This window comes from Dromaius novaehollandiae, chromosome W (assembly GCF_036370855.1).
Source record: "Dromaius novaehollandiae isolate bDroNov1 chromosome W, bDroNov1.hap1, whole genome shotgun sequence".
In the NCBI taxonomy this organism is placed as follows: Eukaryota; Metazoa; Chordata; class Aves; order Casuariiformes; family Dromaiidae; genus Dromaius; species Dromaius novaehollandiae.
The window spans coordinates 60554881-60577032 of NC_088130.1; the positions used below are offsets into that span (position 1 = coordinate 60554881).

The 22152-nt window shown below is 51.1% G+C and overlaps 1 protein-coding gene across 4 annotated transcripts in view; it reads right to left on the bottom strand.

Annotated features, from left to right (window-relative positions):
* LOC112988015 (ciliary neurotrophic factor receptor subunit alpha) overlaps positions 1–22152 on the bottom strand; it is a 333191-nt gene that overhangs the window by 257975 nt on the left and 53064 nt on the right. For all 4 annotated transcript variants that reach the window (XM_064500205.1, XM_064500202.1, XM_064500204.1 and 1 more), the window contains exon 2: positions 21472–21582. The gene's annotated coding sequence lies outside the window, so the exon portion shown is untranslated. The remainder of the gene's footprint in view (positions 1–21471; positions 21583–22152) is intronic.

Below are 22152 nucleotides of genomic sequence, written 5' to 3' on the forward strand. Positions count from 1 at the left end.
CTCTAACTTTTTCTGTTCTAGGCAAATTATTTGCAAACTGAGCCCAAGTCCCCTAGAACCCATTATTTCTCTCTATTTGCTGAATAGTTTCAATGGACCCGCGAACTGCTTGCCAAAATTATCTGTTTTTCACCCATAACCTTCCATGGCTGGCTGTCACGCAATGCCCAAGGTACTGCCTTATAGTGGAAAAAAAAACAGTACTTACTGCTAATACTAATATGCTTTGTGGTATGAATATCCAGACTGCCCTTTACTCAGTTCAGAGATACAACTTGCTTTCTAGATTCAGCAATAATTTCAGCAAGACCACGGTCACAAGAGATGCATTTTGGAACAAGGCAAGCAACTCATCACTCCGCTATTTATAAAACGTTAAAAATAAGCATAAAGACATAAAAACATCTCTCCATCCACACACACATACCACCTTATTTGATCAGACCTCATAAAAACCAGATGCTATCTCGGAAACTAACTTCCTTGGGAAAATAAACTGCCTGTAGTAAATCCCGGGGCTAGCAAAGGCAGCTGCCCCGGTGCGCTGTCTGTGAATGCTGACACTTAACCTACGTTTGCAGAGTCTCAGGACAAACGGAGACGGAATTAAAGCTCTCTGCAAAGCGCCTTGGAGAAGCAAGAAATAGCAAGAAGTCATGCAACTCTCGCAGTAACCACTAAAAGGGAGTTGGACTCAGTGCTGGGGAAGGGGGTGAAGGAGGCAGTGGAGGGAGGAAAAAAAAAAAGCAAGGAAAAGAAGGATGTCAGCAGGTTGTCAATGTCTCAGAGGCACCATAACAAAATCCGCACACAGCGAAGGGCTCGCTAGTAGGCAGGAGAGCCAGCAATAACGAAAACAGAAAGCACTGGGGGATGCCAGAGGCTTTGGGCGGGGAGTCTGTCAGCGCCCAGAGGCGTCGAGGGGCCGCCGCCAGCCCGAAGCTCGCAAGCGGGAGGGGGGGCAGTGGGGACTCCTCTGCCACCAGGAAGGGTTATGGGGGGGCAGTAAGCAGCTGGCCTCCAGCGCCCAGCAAACGCACCCCCAATCCCTGCTCCGTTGCATTGCCAGTGCCGGCTCTGCGGACAGCACGGGGATGGAAACAGGGTATCACTGCTGCCAAGGCACTTGGGCAAACCACAGGCAGAGCCTGGCAAGGCATCAGGGCTGCCTTGGACGCTGGAGCTGCTGGGCGTTAGGCTCCAGCGCGCTTCCCCAGCTCCCCAACGGAAATTAAAGCGTGCTGAGCACGGACAGCTGCTGGTCCCGGATATTCAGGCAGAAGGAAGAACGTGGAGCTCTCGGAGCGGGCACAACCACCCGCAGCTGTGCAAACAACCCCGGCGGGAAGGTGACTTACCTTGGCCCCCGTCCGAGAACGTAGACGCCCCCCGCCCCTCAAATAAGCCCTGTTGCAGCCCAAAGACAAGGCAATCAAAGCGGTCTCCCAGCACGGCAGCAACCGAAGCTGCCATCTCACAGACAAACACCTTAAGCGCATTAAACGAGTCCGCTCGAGTCTGCACTGAGCGGCAACAGTCACCTGCTGCCCGACCCTGCCCAACACGCACCTTCCTAGCTTTTCCCTCTTGGGTTTGTTCATGCAATCGGGTATTTTTTCTGCCAGCCAGGAAGCTCCTCCAGCAACGGCAGGCCAGCAAGCTCAGCGCGCTCTTGGACCAGCTGCAGCCCTGAGGCAGCAGGATGCTGCCGCAGATCTGGACTTGCCCCTCACAGTGGCATCAACCCGGTGTTGCCAGCAGAAAGAGAAGCCCCCGAAGTCTGCTCTCCCAAAACGACCACCAGGGAGCTTTGTGCCTGGCAGTGCCTCCCGCACAGCACGGCGCGGCGGTTCCCAGGCCGCTGGGCATCGCACACGCAGTGCAACAGCGCAGGAGCAGTCCTGAACACGGTGGGAACCGCAGGAGGAATGCGAGGCCCTCATCCAGGCCAGCACATGCTGATCTTTCAGCACTCGAGTACTCCTGACCCCTGTCGTCTAGAGGAAACTAACTTCAGATGGCGAGAGAGAGGAAGGGAGAGTTATCTGCGCTGCATCCGGGGGGAATCCGAGGGCTCGGAGCGCAGAGACAGAGCCGACTGGCCAGAGGTTGCGCAGGAAAACACTGTGTCAGAGCCTGGAAATGAACCCACGAGCTTGCAGGTCCCAGGCCAGTCCCTAGAAGACCTGGCACTGCAGATGGGAGAGAAGGAGAAAGCACCAACCAGCGCTTTGCAAGGCGCGGGCTGCGTCCCAGCTCTGCAGCAGCTTCCCGGCAGGGTCTCCAGGGGCACCAAGCCAAAGAAGGGCAAAGGTGCTTCCCGGCTCCAGAGCAAGCACTGCAGCCCTTCCCAGCTCCCCACCTCAAACACACAGGGAAAACACCAGCTTACTCTCATTTTTCATTTCACCTCTATCAACAGCCCACCATGGGCAAGAGGTGGGGTCCGTAGGCCTTATGGTAAATAAAGATGGAGGGAGTTTTAGTCCCAAGTATTTTTGGAAGACTGGGGTGGGGAGAAGAGGGAGCACAGGGAGATCTCCAAATTCACTTTGCTTCCTCAGGCTCCCTCCTATCATCTCCTCCCCAGCTTTTGTGCTACTTCTACAACTTTATTTTGGGGAAAGCAAAGCAGAACAAATGGTACGAAGTGCAGGCGCCCTTAAAGGGGAACTGCTGGGAAAGCTGCAGCTCCTGGCAGGGAATTTCCTAACATCGCTAGAAATCCTGGGCCCGTTAATTCCCCACTGTACCGCGAGCCTGGCTCAGCTGCACAGCGGTGCCGGGAGCGAGAAGAGGGGGGCTGCCCCCCAGCAACTTTGTGCTGGGCACGGCTATTGGATCCAGATGGGGAGAGGAGACAAAGAGCCATCCGGCTAGCCCAGAGGAGCTGCAGTGAGGAGGACGCGGCGGCGCCGAGCACCCCGGGCTCGCTGCTCAGCCGGCCAGGACGTCACCGACACTGGTGACATCACCCAAGGGATGTCCCCAGGGAGGTTGCACCACCACGGTCGGACACCCTGGCTGCACGCTGGCGTGTGACAGGTAGTCAGGAAGCTTGAATTCAGGCATTTTGGGGCTTAGACCAAGGATGCCATCATATGGTAAACCATCGGTTAATTCAGAGTTTGCTCATGCTGTGGCAAGTCAGCAAAGGCAGCACCCATGACCCCAGCGCAACACAAAATCCTAGGAGCACTAGGCTCCGAGTGCATATACCGTATTTTCATATCTCAGCTTGGGCACCCTCTCCTTCCCTTCCCCCCCCCCCCCCAATAGGCATTAGCAGCACCTGAAAATTTCAGGCAACTGATGCTGGAAAAGACCCTAGATTTGCAAGCTTATTCAGAAAGAGAGGAGCACCCTGCAAACATATTTCCTGCCTGCCACTAGGAGGACCATCTTAGAAAAGTCCAGAAAACAAACTATCATATGAAACCCAAACAGCAATCCCACTAATTTCTCAAAGCTATTCTGTAAGCTTTGAAGACATCTTCCAATTCAAAAAGCATTGAAAGGTCAGCCCAAGATGATACAAAGCCCCCAAAACCTGAAACCCAAGAACACAAACAGTCTCTCTGCTCAACAGCAGAGCCAGCCGCAGGGACACGGTTCACCTGCAACCCTAACGCCAAGCACCATGTTAGCTGTGGCCATCATTCACCAACCGCCGTAACCTGAGAGTATCTTTATTTCAGCTCCCATCCATAATGCAGCCTCCTAGTCCATCTTCTCACTCAGGGCTGTGCAAAAGAAGTTTACAGAAAAATACAAATACATAGCAGCTACTGCCCTAGGCAACCCTATAGTCACAATCCAAGTGATACCAAGTCCACATATGTCCTGAACAGGGTAAGATGGGTCACCATGGCACAAAACAGTGAGCAGCCCACGTAAAAGAGAAAAAGATGTATAAAAATATACTTTTATATATAATTTTTAGGATTAGCTTTAGGAGATGACTGCGCTAATCTTTTTTTTCTTTACAGTCCTGGGCTGCCTCTTACCAGAATGGCCTTAAATAACACTGCCCCAGTGTCACATCCACTTCCTCGTACTGGTTTGGGGACACCATTCCCCAAACCAGCCCTAGCACCCCAGTGCCCTTCCCAGCTCCTGGGACACCCCAGCTGGTCTTGGGCTACAAAGATCCCAAAGCGTTGTTGGTGGGAGCACTCCCTTTGGCCTCGCTGCTTCCAGGGCAGCAACGCACCCCCTTAGTGCTGTTCCCAACCCCAGAGAAGCTCCGAAAAAAAAGCAATGTATCCTTATTCTAGCCGAGCAGAGGGTTAAAGTCCCGATTACAAAATTAGAAGCGCAGTTACCCCAGAGAAAAATAAACCAATTACAAAAAGACCCCCAAAACGCAATTCCAGATTATATTTAACACTCAAATTCCTCCTTAATTGCTCCAGTGTCTCAGCCAGCTTGCAGGGGAGGAGTGGGGACTGGCAAATTAGCTCCCCCCCAGGGCTGCTTCACCCTGGGGAGCTTTCCGAATTTACATTCCCATTGTGTTCCTTAATTAGTACATTCCTTTAGCTTTTCTGAGAGTCCCAACACTTGCAGGGCTGTTGCGCTGCTTTATAAATAATGTGTTGTAAGGAATATTCACTGTACATGCATTTTAATCCTCCCACGGTGTCCCGGTCCTCGCTGTCAGCTTTCCACGGAGACCACACACCGCATGGCGTAGCCCACCACTGCTAGCAGCAGATGCACGGCTTGGGGTGGTTTTTGCTCACTGACCTCCCTCCAAGCCCCTTTTTTCCACCTTGGGCACTTCTTCCCATTTTGGGGGTCATCTTCTCATTTTGGGTCCATCCTGGACACGCAATGCTCTGCACTCAGCCCAGGGCAATACCTTACAGCCTGCAGCTTCTGACATGCTAGGGAGGCACGTGCTACTTTCCGGGGACAAAAAATGGGGTTGAGTTATTTAGTTTGCCATAGATCAGCTAGCACTTGCCAGCAGTCGAGGACACAGAGGGGCAGAGCCCTGGGCCCCTCGCCACCCAGCGCAGAGGGAAAGCTTCCAACACCTTCAGCAACCTAAAGGTTTGACCCAAATAATCCTAGAAAACCAAAGGGGAAAGAAGTCTATAGTAAAGGAAAGACAATTCAGTGTAGCCATGCAGAGGCTCCAAAACAATGTTGTCCCCAGTCTCATTAGGGACGATTTATGCAGGCTGACACCACCGTTAACCTCTGTTAACCTCTGACCAGGTCCCCACTGCCTGCAGGGCATTTCGCAGCCAGCCCAGGATTGTCCAGCAGCAACTCAGAAGATGATTGCACTTTATCTTCCCCGTTAGCGCAATTAGGTGCTTTGAAGGAGATGCATTTGATTGTTTTACATGCAGCAACTTGGCCACCTAGCTGTTTTATCCAACAAGAGGGGGGAAAAGTAACGCTCTCCTCTGGGACCAGACACTGCTGCTCACCGCTGCATGCACGCACACAGAGCGCTGTTTGGCACGCACAGCGGTCACTAATAACCCACCATTTGCAACCCTATCTGCTTCTGACATGTCCATTATTCAAAGGCATTTGGCAGAGACCCTGGGCAACTTGTTTTCAGAGTCTGGGTCAGTTCACAAGCTCACAAAATCCCAAACTATTCTCTATTTGTGCCTATAGCCAAGCAGTGAAGAGTTTTTTGGCAAATTTCAAGGGACCTAATGTTTTCTGAAAGTACCTGCCTTTGGAGTGCATGAAAATCCAAGAATTTCCATCCCCATTTAAGGCACATATCTAGCTCTTACAGAGGCAGCCAGTAAAAAAAACTTGACACGTCCACAACCATAAAAGCTGATATCACACAACCCCCCTTTCCCCCCACCTTTTAGCAATTTCACAATTTCCAGAAAGATCTTATGATATCAGGGACACTGAGCCAGGAGTACAAACCTGAAAATTAACCCTTCTCTGCCAGCTCAGGGAGTGGAAACTCAGCAGAGCAGAAGCAGCTCCGGGTCTGGGACCATCGCTGGTCCCTCCACACAGCCTCTCTCACCCCACTCACACATGGCCAAATCCTTCCACTTTTGGCCAATCCCCAAGCGCAGAGCAATCCCTTGGGATTGCAAGCAGCCACTGTAAGACTGAGCAGACATCTGCCAAAGGCCCTGCAGCATGAAGATCAAGCCAGCGTGCCACCTCCACCCCATGCTTTCAGCCAAAGCCACGCAAGATACCTGAAAAAAAGCACATCCAGCGTTCCTCTGCAGCGATGTGAACGCAGCACCTTTGTTCACTGAAGTATCCAGCCAGCTGGCATTGTATTTTCTCTCCCTCAGTCTGGTGGAGAAGCCCAAAACGCTGTTGAGCTTTGCCATCTCACTCAGGCACGCGCAGAAGTGCAACAGCTTTTGCTCTCCCACCCCATGGTGGACGCTCTGCACTCCTCCTCCCCAGGTGTCCCTCACAGCACCAGCCCTCAGCCGGGGCCAGACTCACTTTGGGGAAAGCCAGTGGCTCCTGCACCACCAGGAGAAGGGCAATTGCTCTCCTTGGCAAGCCCACAAGGCACCGCGCACTCCCCATTCTTTGAAATTACACAGCCTTGCAGCCCCACTTGAAGCAGAGAGCAAGAGCCACGTGCAGGAATACAAGATGGGACTTTGCAAAGGGTTTGCTCACAGGCAGCTCTGTGCTTTTGGCAGGACTCGAGGGCATTTGTTTTGAAGCTGTGTTTACATGCCTTTGATCAGACGTGTTTAACTTTCCTGGTGCGTGACAGCAACAAAACGAGTTTGATACATGGATAATGAAACACATTGCACGTCTGTATGTGTAAATGGTTATAACAAGGTTGTGCGCATCAGTTACTCAAAACTGGGGGTGGGAGAGCTGAAGGAAGAGGAGATGCATCATGGCAATGCATTAAGGAAAAGCACCAACCCAGCAACAACAACTCTATTTCAGCTGCTGGAGTTGGCCCATCTGAGCCTGCTCGGAGCTGGCCACAGCCTGGCATAAAAGCAAAACTCCCTCCCATTGTGGGGAGCTCTTCCTTTCCAGCTAGACTGAGCACAGCGGCATCATGACTCTAGCTAGGGAGGCCTCAGGGCTTGCTCACAAGGGTGCTCAAGGGCACCAGTGTCAAGTAGCACATGCCTTTTCTAAATTGAGAGGTTTTCAGCCTCAGAGCCACTTGAGGGACTCTTGGAGTCAGACCTGCCTTTTGAGGGATGCACACAGTCAAGCCCAGAGAGCAAAGGAAAATACCAGCACTTTCAGAGATGCTCTTCACATAGCCGTTCTTCAAAATGCTACGGCACACCTGGCACAATTATCAAGGGCATACTTCCATATGGTCAGAACAACTGGACCACTACAAACCCTGCTGTCGCTTTGAGCTTTGCAAGGCAATGAAAGCTTCTTCCACAAAAGCCAGCGAAATGCAGTGTTGTCCGCGGCCTTTCAGAGCAGGAAGATGACACCAGCGTCGTACATACAGCCGTAAGCAAAGCTGCGCTAGGGAACGTTTCCAGGCGCTGTAATACAAACATCCATACTTCGAACTGTTAGCGCAGTCCCTGGTGCGGGGCAATGCCCGGGCATGGGAAAGCTGATAGCACAGACCAAGGTCAGCCCCCAAAAGGCAGTTTAGTTGCAATTATCCTACTTTGGAGGCTAAAGGAAGCACAGAAGAACGTGGATGCTGACCGCTCTACACCACCAGCCTCTGCCAGAGAGCAAACCTGAGCATGTTTAATTCAGTAGCGTAAATGCACTCAGAAAGACTTTATAACAGAGGCCCATGCTGACCATGCTTTGAGATGAGAGATGCCACCATCTCTCCCTGCTTAGCACAGCAGATGACTGGGGCGCACTGGCACAAGAGCTTTCCTAATGGCATGCCACCTCCCTACGCAACCTGTCAAGCAGACACAGGCTTAGGCAGTGGCTCTCGGCTGGCAATAGAAGGGGAAGTGAATACTCAGCTGTGATAAATATTTAACATGCTTTTAGTCCTGAAGAAGTGTAGCACTGAGGCCATCATCCTGTAAGTGAAAACCAAGGCTGATTAATGGGGGAAGGTACTCCCATTTATGGGAGGTTAGGATCAATCCCAATTCTCAGCTATTTGTTGAATCTTTAATGCTCTTTTTCAAGAGCAGATTTCCTTGGTGAAGGGCAGTATCCTAATAAGGCTGCTTTAATGGCACAGATGTTAAAGGGGTATAAATAAAAACCCTCTGTGAAAAATAAACAGTGAAATGAGAAAGCCAGGTTTCATGTGGTCGCTGTGTTTGTCTGGCTTGAAAAAACAATTTTGAGAAGGTCGTCTTTCTTCCCTGGAGGATGGATTTATGTCTTTCATAGCTTGCCCTGCTGTCTCAGAGCTGAACCATGGCTTTACCCCATGCACTCTCCATGCTGTCAGGCCAAAGATAAGCTGTTGCTTTTGGAAAGATTGAGGGCGCATCCTCAGGGAGGGGTCTGCATCCAGCTCTCCGGATAGTGCTGGGTTAGGAGCACTCAGAGAAGACTTGCCACAATTTAAGCAAACTGCTACTTTAGGAACAACTTTACTGGGAGAAGAAAAGTAGTCAAGTGGCAGCAAGGTAAAGAGGGAGCTGAGAGATGTGTCCAGCACGTCCTCCCATGGGTCTCCAGACCAACACCTCACATTTGATTTTTCCACCTCCTTTACTTACAGTTGCTAACAAAGTCCCCACCTTATTTCCCATATCAGCCCACTTCTCAGACCAGCAGCATCTGCATTTCACCATTTTGAGCTCCACCTTTTCCTTCTCCAAGCAAGACAGCCCCATACCACCTTCCTTCTCAGCAGCCAAGACAAATTCCGGCCCCCCCCCGCCCCCCAGTTACATCAGCCTCAACCCCATCCCCTCTTGGGTTCTCACAAACATCCCCTTCACTTCTCTCCTGAGTACCCAGCATGAAGGGACAGCTTGTATTTTCATGGCACTTCCCAGGTGAGCATCAATAAGAGCATCTCTGTCCCTTCTAGATCCTTCAACACATTGCCTTCCCCTGCTCGCTTCCCCTCAGAAAGCCCTTTTCACATCTCTGCTCAGCCACCCAATGTGAACAGATCTGCCTCCAGAAAACAAAACACTTCGGGCAGGTCTCCTCTTGGTGACTGGTCTTTCCCTCGGCCCCATTGCCACCAAAGGAGCAGGGTCACAGGCGCTAGCCTCACACTGACATGCCTCACCCACGTGCTCTTGCCACTCCTCTCCATATGCCCATGCTTTTCCGGTTGCATTACCCCTTATGTCATTTCTTGTCTGAATCTAAACATGGGCTCTTCTGTGGCCAGGAGCATCCCACACAGCATCTGTACTCTGCTCTGCACAATGCTCCCTCCTCTGCACCCTGCTCCAGGGTGCAGAGGTCAGAGAGCACAAAAGCAAGGAGAAGAAAAGGTGAGCCAGGAAATGCAAAAGAGAGGTGGCAGTAACACGCAGCAAGGCAGAGACATCATCCACTAGAGAGGGAAGATCAAGGATGCCAGAACCAAGTGCAGGTACCCATGCGCAGATGGGAGCTGGCAGCAGCCCTGCCAAGCCACTCAGATTTGATCAAAACATCATCTGAATGGAAAAAACAGCACTCACTTCTCCTGAGGCAAGGACAAGCAGGATGCAAAGGCAATGTTGCCCATGGGGGCAAGAGCCCAGTGCCTCCTGTGGCCCCCAACCACAAGGCCTCTCCTCCTGTCTCTGCCCCACAAGGCAACTGGATTCAAAATCTCTTCTCTCCACTCAGGGTCCAGTGCTGGCCCTGTCAAGAGAGCCTCTGGGGACCCCTCCCAAAAATGAAGGACCCAAAGCAAGTCAGCACAGCTAGAGCAGCCTCTCTCCAGGTTGGAGATGCACTGTTCTAAAAGAGGGGACACAGGAAAGGAGAAAAAGTGGCCTTTTGCTTTCCTGGGAAGGGGCAGAGCCTGGCTTGGTGGACACCACACAAGTCAGAAACAATGCAAAGAAAAATCAGCAGCCCAAGCAAAGCCCTTGACCCCTCTTTGCCCTCAAAAAGAAGAGACATCTCTGTTGATTCTGGTCTTGGACCATCCTCATTGCCCTAAGCTTACAAAGACAACTACTCTGCCAAACCTGATCTAGTCCATGTGCACACACACACACCCACCACAGCCCCTTCCAGGCCCACCCTGGGCTGTACCAGGCTCAATTACTGTGCACCCAGATCTGTCAGCATCTCTCCCATGCAAGCCATTTCCATGATAATTGCCTTTTCTCACCCATCCTTGTAAACATGGATTAGGAGCCGAGACACCAGGATGAGCCTCTACTGCAGATTAACCTGCACATTGTCCTCAGCGACAACAGCAACACAAGTGCCAGACATCTGTCCTTGCAGCATGACAGGCCTCAAACAGATACTTCCCAGCATTGCCAAGAGGACTTTCAGAGAGATGCTATGAGCCGTTCTCCCTGCCTTAGCTTAGGAAGCTGCCCCCAGCCCCCAGTTGCTGCTCAGCACTTCCCTGGTTGCATTCCCAGAGAAAAGCAAGGAGGGAAAAATCACTCTCTTCTACAGAAGAGATGGGTGCTGCTGTATGAATCACTGGCATCAGGGGAGAGACCAGCCCCAGAGACAGGAGCTGCATCTCAAGGGGCAGGAGTACTCCTTGTTCCCCTGCAGGGCTTTGCATACCCATTGCCGGCCAAGACAGACAGATTTGTCCCATGGCTGAACCAGGATCTCTAAAGTGGTGCCCAAGGAGCAAAGGAGAAGTCGGTGCTTTGTCCGAGAGGACAAGGGAGCCTCCCAGCCCCGAGAAAGCATTGCGAAGACACAGGCTGGCGCAGAGCTGCCCAGGTGGCTCTGGCTTTTCTCTCCAAATCAGGAGAGCCTTCAGCTGAAGGGAACTCTCAGGAAGATGCTGCCTCCGTGAGCCTGCAAGACAGGGCTGCTTTTGTTTACAGGCCACTGGCACTGGTGCTGTGCGCCCTGGATCCCTCCCCCAGCCAGGAGCAGGCTCCAAGAAAGGAAATTACACAAGCCAGAAGGTTTGATGGAATGAGCCCATTGGGCAGCTTGAAGATAGCTATTAATGGAGAGCTTTCTCTAATTGCTTTTGTATAATCTGGGGCTGCTAGGCGGAACTGGGTAATAAATGAAATCCAATTACATTTTCTCTCAGTATTTATTTTATTAAGTAGAATTCATCAGCTGATGAAGGGCCCCTAGAGGTAATGGCTCATGACCTGGTAGAAGGCACTTTTATTATTATTATTTTCCCCCCTTGGAAGCAGATAATTCAGTTCTCCCCGGCAAACACAGATTACTCCCCCTGCATTGTGAAAACAGCCACAGGTCCCAGGAACAAGAACAATCCCACAGGGTGCTTGCAGGGCACCCAGCACCTGTGCTGTCCTTCCCAAGAGCTCCAAGCAGGACCTCTGCTCCCACTGCTCAAGTACTGTGGAGTACAACTTGCAATCAAATCTCAGCTTCAGCACGCCAGCCCAAATCAAGATGAATTGATAGCACACAATTTGCATGGTGTAGTACAAATTTCTCCTCCCTTAAGCAGCAGTAGGGATGAACCCCACTGGGGACGGAGCAAGACTCAGAAGAGAGGAAACCACATTCCCGAAACACGCAGCTCCCTTGTCTCATAGGCAAATGAGCCACATCAGAGTTGGGGCGAGGAAGCTCTCCCCCAACCTGGGCGAGACAGTCGGAAGCGTTTGCCTTCCCTGTAGTGCCACCAGCATTACCTCTCAGCCTGCTCCTGCTACCCTGGAGGCCACAATTTGGTGCCAGCACAGCTCTCCCTCAGCAAGGTCTCCATTAAACAGCCCAGGCTCCAGGCAGCATTTCCGCAGGCAGGGAGCGCAAGCCAGATCCCAAGTCTCCCCATAGCGAAGGGCTGCTCAGAAGCAGGCTGGCGTTTGCTTCGTAATCGCTGGGTACATGTCAGGATTCCTGCCTTTTAGCCTGTCATAGCATGCAGTGACAGCTCCTCTGCCACGAGCGGGCAGGATACCTCCGGGATCTTTCGCTCAGCCGTTCAGCTTTTCTCCACACCTCTTCTCATCCAGGGTATTGATGGACACCTCCCTCCGCCCCCCCCAAATCCAGCCCCAACAGTAGCAGCTCACCCAGCTTTCGCTGCCATCTCGTCATCCAAGAGATTTATCACCTGCCAGTGAGCGCTCGTTACAGACGACAGACTCCAGTGCCCGTTAATTAATGGGAAATACTTAGAGGCATACACATACACACAAATCTGTCTGAGCGATTTCCTATGGCACCTACCGCCGGCGTATCCAAGCGCTGGAACAGCAAACACGGCCTCCGGGAGCTGGGGCAGAGAAAGCGAGCAGCAGCCATACAGCAAAGCAAAGAGAGGAATCAACATCAATGGGGAGGGGGAAAAAATCCTTAGCCATGGAGGTGATAGGGAAGGTAGTCTTCCCCCCCTCCCAAGTTAGTAAGAAGTTGTTCAGCTTGCAAGAGGAAAAGAGACCATGATTCAAGAACGTGGGTGCAGCTGTGCCCAGCTGCTGGGGTTTCAGGGTAAGGTTACTCAGGGGGGCACGTCCAAAAGGCTTCCCTGCTCGTTAATTGCAAAAAACACCTAATGCTTCCTACACTCGCACAGGGGAGATGATGTCTTTGACTATTAAGCTCCTTGCAAGTGTTTTGGGGGTCCAGCGAGGCAGAAGCCTTGTCTGGAGACAGCCAGACTGGCCAGCAAGTGAACCCAACAGCACAAGAGCTGCCCCCTCTCAGCGTTACACAGCCCAGCCCCCAGCTGAATGGCGCCGAACAAAACTCAGCAAGCGGCTGAGCCTTCATACCACCGGGCGAACTAAAAATAAAAAATAAGAGTTCACCCAGAGCCAGCTCAGCGTTTAAGCAGCGCCACGTTTCTCTGCTTCGTTGCAGAAGCCAGACGCGGAGGGCAAGAAGGGCTCACAGAGCGATGCTCCGAAACTCATCTGGCTTTCTTTGATTTGGGAAGAAAATCTAACACTGGCTTGAAATGAGCTAAACATCATGTCAAAAGCAAGCACTTGATCTTTTCCACAAGTGGATTTTCACTTTGCTCGGCTGAAGCTATTTGCCAAAACACAACAAAAAAATGCAAGTTATTCCCATCGATCCAGAACTTTTTTTTAGACCAGACAAGCCATTCATCTGAAAATTTTACCTCATCTCTGCTTTATGAGAAACTATCTCCTCACAGCAGCCCAGGCAGGATTTATACCCAAATGACTACTCTTGAGTAACAGACCGACCAGATTCATAGCGAAATGCATCATCAATAAATCAGTCAATCACTCCTCCCGACCTCAGCACAGGGCCGAAGTCTCAGGCAACTACTCAGCACTTTGTCAACCTTTACTCCACCAAAGTCTAAGAGACCTCAGGATTTAGCCTATCGATTGCTTACTATTGTTTATGACGGCCTGCGCATGTTAGAGATGCTCCCTTCAAGCAAGATTAAATACCTGACTTAGGGCATTGAGATTCAGAGGAAATTATCTTTCACTAGCACAGGAATACACAAGCAAAACTGCCTTCCGACAAGGTGCAAGGGCACCATGAGCCTGTCCCTGCCCTGTCTCTCTCTGCTACCCTGGCCCCATCTGCAAGGCCAGCACACAACTGCTTGCTCTCTGTCAGGCTGGTGTAGCAAGCCCCAAGGCTGTAGTACATTTTCCTGATAGTTAAATGCAGTTTTGTCTGGGGCTCTGGAGCCCCTGCATTTCTCTGCTCCTCCTGTAGCGTTTTGTTGCCAGAACAATGGAGTGACAGCTTTCCGACAGCTTTGAGTGGCATCCCCAATACCTCACCCATCTCCAGCCTTTCAGCTTTTGCATTCGTTTGAAGTTAAGCTGATCTAACTGGGGCTAGTGGGCGCCGACGGAGCCGCTCAACTGAAGCCAAAGTATGCCGCAGGAGGACTGCCGCAGACGCTCAGCCGCAAAACAGATGCCTGCCCAGCCAAAGCCCAGTGCTCGTCCCCCTGCTTTCCCCCCAGACCCACCAAACGGCACATTAAAGTATCAATATAGATAGGCAAAAGTGACCACCCTGTCCCACTATAAATGACAAATCTGGGTATTTTCCCCCTCCACTCCCTGCCATAACATGTGCAAATACAGCAACTATTTGCAAGGCAGAGCATCTCCTGTTAGCACTTTGAATGCCTCCCCCCACTGCACCTCCTTCCCTCCATCAACTGCATAGGAAAAAAAAATCAACGCTACTAGCCTTGTACCTCCAAATCACACCGAAGCCCACTGTCCACACGCAGCCAGGAGACAGCACAGCTGGCCCTCTAGCACATAGGCAGAGCACTAAAAACCCGACTGAGAAAACAGGCTGCAAAACTTTCTCCCAGGAGTGCTGGTGCTCCTGAGATTTGCCCAGAGGGGCTACGACTTCAGCACTGCTGATGCTTCATCTGCGATAACCAGCCTTGGGCAGAAGAGAGGTTTGTCAAAACAAACATCCTTCATCCCTGTCTGCTCAAGGTTTGGTTCCCATCTCAGTGGAGGCTGGGTCAGTTTGTTCTATATGATACGGGTCGCTTGAGGTCTTTGCTATTTGCTTGCACTGAGCCAAGCGCAGGGACCCTGAGGCGCCCTTACTGCAGTCTAAGCAGCAGCTAGGGATGAAGGGCACCGAGACGGAAAATGCAATCTCACTTTAAGGAGCCCACTTGCCCCTGCGTCTTCTTTCCTTGACAGAGGGCTTCTCCCTGCTGATACTGCCGCAACACCCCAAGGGAAAGAGTCCTCAGCAATGAAAAAACAATCTATTTCCACCAGAAAAACTCAACCTGCAGAGGCACGCAAGGAAGTCTGGAGGAAAACCTAATGTTTAGAGCACCTAAAGGCAGACGCGGGCCAGACCACTGGCCGCCTTGCTTTTGCTGTGTGGCTGCTCCCCGACCATGCTGGAAACACGGGCACGCATGCAGTGGAGATCAGCGCAGCTCCCACCGATTTCCCAGGCTTCACCCATGCAGCTCGGAGCGATGCAAGCCGGTTTGATGCACAGCCCACCCCGCTCCTTGCTTTATTTCTGCCTCCTGTCCGACCTCCCCCTCTCCTTTGGGTACTTTTCCTGCTGCCATTTGTTCCTGTCCTTTACAGCTCTGCCCACTGTCACTTGCATAACCTTGCCTGTTTGGTAATTTGTGGCAATAAAGTGTCACCGTGGGGAAAAAATACAGCATCCCAGCAGCACATAAATCTCTAATCCATAAATTGTGCAGTCCTCACGTGCATAGCCCTCTTTTTAATGCAAGTGCAACAATTTAGGGCAAGGGGAAGAGAGAAGAGTGAGTAATATGTGATCTCACTGAAGAGCAGCATCGAACCATCCTTGTTAGGGACTGTAACAGATGCCGAGTGGCAGGCATGTGCTGTAAATTGCATTGGAGTAGCAGGGCCTCAGTGGAGGTTTCCTACAGCCATTTGGCAATTAGAAAAGGACACTCATCCTAAAGGGAAAAATAATAAAATAAAGAAGCTGCCAAGATGTGCCAACACTGCAGTCTCCCTTCCTGATAAACAGCCTTGCTGCTGCCCTTCCCACTTTCCCTCTCACTGCTCTCATCACAAGAGGGATGCCCATGCAAGGGGACCCACACTGCCCCTCTCGCAGCACTTATTTCTTTTAATTGGAAAACACTGCTCGCCTCCATTAAAGAGCCCTCATTTCCCAAATGATCATCCCAGTCACATTGCAGCTCTGGAGTAGAAAAACACTCACCTTCTCCCCAAGGATCTCAGCCCAGACATTTCCCCAGCCGTTTCCAAGCCACCCACACTGATAACACCCCGTTACCTCTCTGGCACCCATGGGGCAGGGACAGCTGCCCACCAGATTTGGTGGGGCCATGCCAGATGCTGCTCTGGTTAGGCTGGCACAGCCAGCAGCTCAGAGCCACCACTGATCCCAGGCCAGCCCTAAGTAGTCACCACCCTCCACCACTCCTGTGCCTCTCTCCAGGGACTCTGGCTCCTGTGCCAGCCCCAGAAGGCAGCTCCTTGCACACAGAGCTTCCTTGGCATGCTAGGGTCTCATCCACTACCCATCATACCAATTCATTGAAAAGCTTTGCATTACAGCCCTGTCCTGACATTGACATCTTTCTTGAAATCCATGGCCCACCTGAGCAGCTAACTAACATGCCTATGAATATAAACAAGCACATTCACTAGACAGATAGCTTGGGGAAGCGTCATTGCCAGTTGAAAGCCCATATGTGGCTTTGCAACAAAGGTATTTGCTTCCTGCCTCGTCCACTCGTCAAAGGAATATATGGGCAACAGCAGGCAGCTCCCTGGAGGCGAACTGAAACTGGGCAGAAAGCAAAGGATGCTTGGGGCGTTCTGCAGAAATGATGCCAGTGAACACATGATAGGCACCATGCAGAGAAGTCTCCCCTTCCCACAGGCTCAGGAATGGCTGGCAGCCTCAGCCCAGGAGAAGCAGCCATGCAACCATTGTGTAAATGATCCAGAGGACACATGTTTAAAAGAAAACAAAACCAAAAAAAACCACACATACAAACCCAAAATAATCCACGCACTGCCAGGGCATGATAAGGCTAGAACACATGGGCACCCACCACATGCCAATGTGGGTGCTGGCAGACAGCAAGCTGGACCAGAGCCAGCAGCATGCCCTGGCAGCAGAGGGGGCCCAAAGGCATCTTGGGCTGCATTAACAGCGCAGCTGCTAAGGGAAGTGATCATCCCTCTTTACTTGGCACTCATTAGACCACATCTAGACCCTGCTCCAATTTTGGGGTTCTTAAGACAGACATTTATTAACTAGAGCAAGTTGAGCAGAGGCCACCAAGATAGTTGAGGGGAGGACTACTGAGCAGACTGAGCCAGGCTCCTCTCAGCAGGAACAAGTTTAAACAGGAGAGGTTCCCACTGCACATACAAAGCAACTTCCTACTCACAAGGGCACTCAAACACTGGAACAGGAGCCCAGAGAGGTCATGTTGTCTCCCTCCTTAAAGGCTTTCAAGATCAGTCCAGACGGAGCCCTGAGGGACCACATCTGACCTCAGCCTCCTGTTCAGAGGTTGGCTGTGAACTATAGGACCTCCAAAAGTCCTCTAGTTCCTTCCAAGCTGGATAGTTTTGTGAATCTGTTGTATATAACTGCGTCTGCAATGCCACATCAGGACACAACATCCCAGGGTCATAACCAAGGGAGATTCTTCTTTAGCAATGACACTCAAAGCTAGGCAGAATGAAGCAACTCCTCCCCTTCTGCCCTCCTCCCATCCCCAGTTTCATGACTCTCAGGACACAGCAACATAAGGAAAGACATCAAGAACTTTACCAAACGATCATGAGCATTCCTTTACCCAAGAACCATTGTTAACTCATTTCATTGTGTCCCTTCCACCTTCCCCTTAAAACCCACACACTCACAGGAGATATGCGTTAAAATACGCTGCAAGACCTGTGCTGACCTGGATGCCAGACAGCTCCAAAACAGCAGTTTCCATGGCTGGTGCTTATTCAAATGCCTGGATGGGTAGGGAGGCATGACTACAGGGCATGCTGCACTGGATATTATCACAACACTGAAAACATCAGCAAAGGCATAAATACAGAACTTTCTCCCCCAGATCTGGTGCAACAGATGAGACTCAGACCTTCACCCATATCAATCCATAAGGGAAGCCCAAAGATTTTGGGCTGGGCCCTTTGTAGCCCTTTCAATTCAGCAACACCTTGGGAAATTTTGGGACTGTGCCAACCTGAGTGCAAGTTCAGCACTGCTGTGGAATAACCCCAGGCACTGGTCTAGGCTGGGAGCTGATCACAGAGCAGCAGCACAGCTGGAAAGGACCTGGGAGCTACTGTGGGCATTGACCAGGAAACAGCAGTGATCTCCCACTACAAATAAAGCGAACCACATCCTGCTTAGAAGCATGGCTAACAAATACCAGCATGGCTAACAAATACCAGCTAACGAGGCTACCATGTCCACCTACAGGCACCAAGTTCAAGAAGGATGTGGACAAGCTGAACAGGGTCTATGCGAGCACAACCAAAATGGTCAGGGTCTTGAGGTACATGTCCTGTGAGGAGAGGCAGAGGGTGCTGGGTTTCTCTGGTTCAAAGATGGGGCTAAGGGGGATCTAATCACAGCCTAAAGCTATCTGAAGGGAAGTTAAAAGAACAGCTCTCACAAGAAGCAATATGGCAATGGCCACAGGTTACCACTTGGGAGATTTAGGGTGTACAGTAGGAAAATCTGTTCCCCAGGAGGTTGGCACATCCCATGGCCAGGTATACCCCAAGAGGCAGAGGACATCCATCCTTAATATGTCCATATTCAGCTAAACAGCCAAACTCACTCAATATAGTGGTGGTGATACTCCTGCTCTGGAGACCTCTGAGGTCCCTTCCCACCAGCACTCCTATGAAGATCTATGTTTATGAAGATGCAAGAACAGGATGACAGATTAGTGTTCAGACCTTATCTTGGTCACTGATTTCCTGAGTACCTACAAGACCCTCATCCACTTCATTCTTCCCACCTATTGACATAGATCCCTACTTTGGGGGAAGGACAAAGCCCACAAGCAACAGACACACCCAGAAGCAGTAGTGCTGTGGGCTATATCTGGAGTGAACATACCTAATCTGGAAGGTAAAACTGATTCCCCTTCTGACTCAAACTGCTAAACATGCAAAAAAAATGCATAACCAAGTGACAGCAGCAGAGCTTTGGTAAGATATCTGTCCATCTATAAATAGATCTCAACTACGTGTCCTTATAGTAGGGTTTTGATGCATTTGGGGGGGAGCATTTTTCCCCCTCTGCTGAGTCCCAGGCAGCACAGATAATAGTCTTTAATCGATCCAACTCAAGTATTACTAAACTTCCTACTACCATGGCAGCACGCCAGGCTCAAAGAGGACAAGAGAACATGTGTTTCTTCAGAGCCAACCACAAGAAGCAGGCAGAAAATTGCTTTAGACTTTAAAAAAATAGGTGCTTTTTGCAGATCTGTAGATCAATCTGCAACATATTTGAGAGGTTTAAAAAGAGTCAATAGAAACAAGATATATCATTGCTGCACAAGAACCCAAGAAGTTGCATTTCTATTTATGCTGCTACTAGCACTCCACCTGCTACCTCATTTTCCCCCTGTTCCCTGCGGGGGTCCCACATTACTAATTTTCCAAAAGCAAAGTCAGCACTAGAGGCTCCCCTCTGTTCCACTCCAGCTCACAGCTCCCTCAGCTGTGCCAGGGCAGCTTGCCCCAGGGCTGGTACTCCCCCAAGAGCATCACAGCTGCATCTCACACTCCGCTTGCTCCTGCAGCAGACCCTTCACCAGCCCCCTGCCTGCTGACTCTCGCTCCCTCCCAAGCCCCAACACAGAGCATGGCTTAGCATGGTCAGAATTCTCCCCCCCTACACACTTTTCCCTTAAATGAGCTACATGCCATGCCTTATTAAGCCAGACCTAAATCATGCCTGACCCTCCTCACATCCTGCATAACATGCCAGCCATTAAGCATGCAATTAGCCTGCATTTACTAATCTGTAAAAGGCTCTTGCTGGCCATTCATCGTTCACCAGCAGGGACCGCGTGCCTCTCTCCGGCTGAGCCCCTCTCTCACTGTCTAATTAGCCCCCGGGAAGCGGATTCCGCGGGAACTGGCCACATCCATTTCCGATGGCACAGAAAGCATCTCCTCTCCCTGCTACCGCCCACCACGGGCAGGATAACAGGTGCCTTTGGACTGAAAAGGGGTTGCACGCCCTTTATAAAGGGCAAATCCCCCTTTTGGCCAACCCGGCTCGTGCTACCCTCCTGCCCCAAATGGAGCTCAGCCTTTAGGCAAGTCAGTTGAGCCACACTGAGGGTGGGAGGCAGAGACCAGCCTTCTGCCCTCTTGAGGGTCCAAAACGCATGTGGAGCTGCTGCTCTGTCTCGCTGCTCATCCCTCTGCCAGGCTCGGGCTTTTCTGAGAGCATGCAAGCTGTGCTGGGCTTTTATTCCTCCGCTGCCGTGTACAAGCAAGCGCCAGGGGATGTATCATTCAGCAAAGGCAAGGAGAGAAACAAGCAGCGTTAACCATTAGCATGTGTGTAAGGAGACCCCTAATAAACTCTTTTCCCCTTGCTCACGTCTGCTTTGCTCTGGGCCACTAAATCCAATTCAGCAGAGCTCCGAGCTTGTAACGAAGCTGCGACACATTTGTCAGCTCCCTGGCTAGACCCATGGCTAATTTTACAACGCTAATTTATCTCAGCATATTATATCGCTTTCATTTCATCCCCCCCAGATCCCATTACTGCCAGCATACCTTGTAGCGAGCGTGTAACGGTAATTGGCATTATTAGTGACATAACCTCCTAGAGCCGCTCTATTTGCAGAGGCGCGAGGAATCGTACCAGCAGGCTGGTCCGCACCACAGAGGGGAGAGGAACCAGCCGGGCAGCTGGGAAACTGAGGCAGCAGGAAGCAGCTCAAGATCTCAGGGAGCCTCCAAGGCAGCTGGCACATGCAGGGCCGAGCTCCCATGGCATCAGCACTGGAATAAACACAGAGCAGCTTCAGCAGCCCCCACTTCTGCCCTTGCCAGTGCCTCAGAGAATGAAGACTTGGCCATTCCAGGATGAATGGGGCTGCAAAACACCCCCGGGAAACACAAATGGGGGAGAGCACAGCAGAGCTGTGGAGGCAAGAGACCCTCTCAGCACAGGCTGGGATTTCATGATGCTTTCTGACATTTTGGTGAACAGTTTCCCCTCTTCACACTGTTGCTTTTTCCAAGATCAATGCAATTAAAACCACGCAATTCTAGCTAAGTGGGAGGCTACGCTAGGCAAACAGCAATAATTTCCATTTCAGACATCCTCATCTAGCATTTAGGGACTTGTTAAATTTAAATTCATCATTTTTATTTTCCAAGCACAGCACCACAGAGCATCAGCTGCCCCAGACCCCAGCAAGGTTGTGGCCGCCAGCATCCCCAGACAGGGCAGCCCTGCTCACCAGCACCTGCAGCAGGGTCCCCACGTCCTGGAGAGGAGGACCCCAAACACCTCCAGAGGCAATGCTGCGTCATCACAGCCCCACACAAAGCACGGACACAGCAAGTCCCAGAAGTGCAGCACTCCCCCAACCACAGCAGTCACTTCCCAATGGGATAAGGTCACACACTGGACAGTCCGCATCCTCCTTGGGGGAGCTGAGACACCAAAGCAAGGAGCAGTGTCTTGCCGCATGCATGTGGTGCTGCACTTTTGATTAAATAAACCCTGTCCCAGCCAAAAGATGCATTCACTGCAGCACCACCACAGCCAGGCAGCTCTGGGGAACTGAGGCCAAGCTGACCACAGCGAGCTCAAGGACCCTGCAGCACGCACATTCTACCTGCTTGGGCTCTCAGCTCTGATGCACACAGCACACATATCAAGAACAAATAAGTATTTTAAACTACCTCTTACCTCTTCACCAGTCCAGAGTCCTTGGGGTGTCCCCAATTTCTCATCAAACTCTGTGGGGTTCTCCTTGCTGCTTGTGAGCCACTGACCCTTGCTGCTCAGAACTGCAATTTTCTTTAAAGAAAAAAGAAGAAACAGCCTGTCAGGTTATCAGGTGATGCTCTGCATTTGCTTCGTTTTTAAAAAAAACTGAAGGAGGGGGGTCATCTCTGTTTTCCAGCCCTGACAGCTAGGGGTAACTAGTATCAATGCGCAGCTAGTCTGCATGAAAAGCTCTCCCTGCATGAGTATCACAGTCCAGCCCCAAAGCACATATTCACTTAATTATTTTGATTTAGAAACACAAAAGGAGAGAGGGGGGAGGAAAAAACAAAACAAAAAAAGCAGCTTAGGACATCTCTGACCTTCTTTAAAGGCAGACAACACCACCACTCCCTAGCCAAAACAGCGTAGTAAGGGCAAGAAGTCAACGCAGCACCAAGGTGTTTGCGCACAAGGTCTAGCACTAAGCCTTAATCCTGCAAAGCCTCACACACATTAAATCACACACAGAGAGGCCAACCCTGCTGGACCCAGGAGCACGAGGAGGAAAGTGTGCATATACAGCTTTGCAGCACAGACACTGAGGACTGAACTGGGGACACTTTGCGCTGCATCCGACAGGCAGCCAGGCACAGCGGAGCT